This window comes from Anneissia japonica, unplaced genomic scaffold (genome assembly GCF_011630105.1).
Source record: "Anneissia japonica isolate Jap-2015-1 unplaced genomic scaffold, ASM1163010v1 scaffold174818_len2520_cov213, whole genome shotgun sequence".
NCBI lineage: Eukaryota > Metazoa > Echinodermata > Crinoidea > Comatulida > Comatulidae > Anneissia > Anneissia japonica.
The window spans coordinates 1-2,520 of record NW_022729544.1 but is presented as its reverse complement, the minus strand read 5'-3'; the positions used below and the strand labels follow the sequence as shown (position 1 = coordinate 2,520).

The window sequence follows — 2,520 nt, the reverse complement described above, 5'->3', positions numbered from 1 at the left end:
ATTAACGATAGACGTTGTAAACGTCGATTAACGTCGCTTAACGTCGACAGGAAAAGAGGCTTTAATTATAGGCCTACCAATACTGTTTGTAATAATCGTGGACTATATGAAAAAATAGTGCACTGTTTGGGATAGGCAAATAACACTCGCAGTTGAAGTGATGACGTCACGATTGACTTATAATAATTAATATAAGCATTTTGTTATTACACGTTATCATAATTTATCACCAAAGAAGTAATAGGGCCTAATATTACTACTACTACTAATGATAATAATATTAATAAAATGATTTGAATTCTTATTACTAATATTTGATTTTCTCAATATACCTTTTATTCATATTATTCATTTTATTGTACAATATCATTATTTTCACCGTTAATATGGAATCATTATTGTTATCAACATTCAAAACAATAATAATAACTATAATGTTATATTTATAACATATTGCCCCATGTGCGTTACACAGAAATTGTATAGGGCCAACCTAGAGAATAATAATAATGATCATGGTGATGATAATAATAATAGTAATAATGATAAACATAATAATATTAATAACAATAATAAATGATATAGAGATTATGTTTATTACTATTATCATTACTAGTATTTATTTTACTATTGATATTAGGTTTATTCGATGGAAGAATCCCCATCCATGGATCAAAGTAGACCCTGAAAGTACACAAAAGGTAGGAATTGTTTAGCGCAAGCATTTGCTTTTGATAACGACATGAGACACATAAAGCATGATAAAATTGTATATATGAATTACTCGGGGTTTGGATCTGTAGTTAACAATAATAAATAGACTATTAATAATATGTGTATAGTATACACCTACACATGTTTCTCCTGACGCAAATCCATTTATTGTCTATTCCATCACGACAATAATAATTACTATGTGTATAGTATACCTATAAAATCCTACAATTATGGATTGTTACCAAACGTTTATTTAAAACGCATGACCTAAACATTAGGTGAAAATAATCTATTATCAATCAGCTGATCGTGTACATTAAGGTCCCACTGATGAGGTGACGTCATTTATTTTGCGTCAACTTAATTTAAAAAAAACATCGCTACTAAAATTATATAAATAGAATTTTTAACTTTCTGAATCCTTAAACAAATTACGGGTAAAATAAATGATGGTTGTTCTTAATGATTCCCTTTTTATGTGATTTAATAACTGTTGGAAGTTGGTAATAACATGCACTGTGTTTGTCAATATTTCAGCTGATCAAGGGTGGACAGAAGTACCAGGTAAATGCGGCCATTGAACAACTTAAACGCGAAATTGGCAGCAGCAAGTGAACATGGATGCATTACTTGCCACTAAATAGGCATAATAACGGGTATAACAACATCAACAAATACCTACACATGTTAAGTGTGTATCTTCATGTTGCTTAAATACGTCACAGGTCCAAAGGTGTAATTCTCAATGAACAATTTTAACATTTACGCTGTAACCAAATCGACATAAGTTATTAGAATCAGTATTAGTGTAGGTTTACTTGTAGATAATAGAGAGTTCTCGAAATTACAACGTAAGACGTTATGCGTCACAACTTACCGACTTGACTCGTCTTACTCCGAAGAACGCATGCGTAATTATGCACAAACTTTTATTATGTTGTGTAGGCTGGCATGGAACTAACCGATTCTCGTGCTATGAAAACGTATAGTAGGCCCTGTGTGGAAAGGTAACTAATTTACATGATATATACGTTGTGATTTCGAGGAACTCCGTATGGAGAAAGTGGGGAAAAATATTTAAATATTAGGCAATTATATAGAACACAATATATGAATAAAATAATTAAATTAATTTTTGTAAATAATAAACATATAGTATTTTGGCAGATGAAATATATTTAAATCAAAACTAAATATATGTTAATTATATTGATATATAATTTTATAGCGCTCATATTCTTTCCTTGCAAGGAAGAAATGAATCTCAAGACAATTTTCAAATTTGTGTTAATTGGATACAATCATGGACAAGTGCAATTTCCCAGATGCCATGGGAATTATTCCACTGAAATTCCACTTGGACTTATAGCGTATACGTTGCCATACATGTACCTCAGCACACACTAATTTTCATTCCAAAGCTTAGCTATTGTAATACCAGGTACAGACAGCAGGCATGCTTAAAAATGTTATTCGCTGCTTCACATTAAAATATTATATGGAAAAGCACGTGCTTCAACCAATGTCGAGTGTCTTGGTTTGTGTCAATTAGACCAAATATTTACACTATTTATGATTTTACAGTTTACTCAGTGTCAGTGATGAAATATTAATTCATTTAAAGATGTTTTAAATTGCCTCTGTTATTTAGCGAAAGGTAAATAAAACGAACAATTCAATAATAATAATAATAATAATAATAATAATAATAATAATAATTACAATAATAATAATAACCGTAATAATGATAATAATAATAATGATAATAATAACAATAATAATAATAATAATAATAATAATAAT

At 29.3% G+C, this 2,520-nt stretch overlaps 1 long non-coding RNA gene across 1 annotated transcript; it reads left to right on the top strand.

Moving 5' to 3' along the window:
- The first annotated feature begins 576 nt into the window (after positions 1–576).
- Positions 577–2,236, top strand: LOC117114702. The gene is made up of 2 exons (XR_004446419.1): positions 577–701; positions 1,255–2,236. It is a non-coding gene; the product is annotated as an uncharacterized LOC117114702 (long non-coding RNA).
- The last annotated feature ends 284 nt before the right edge of the window (positions 2,237–2,520 follow it).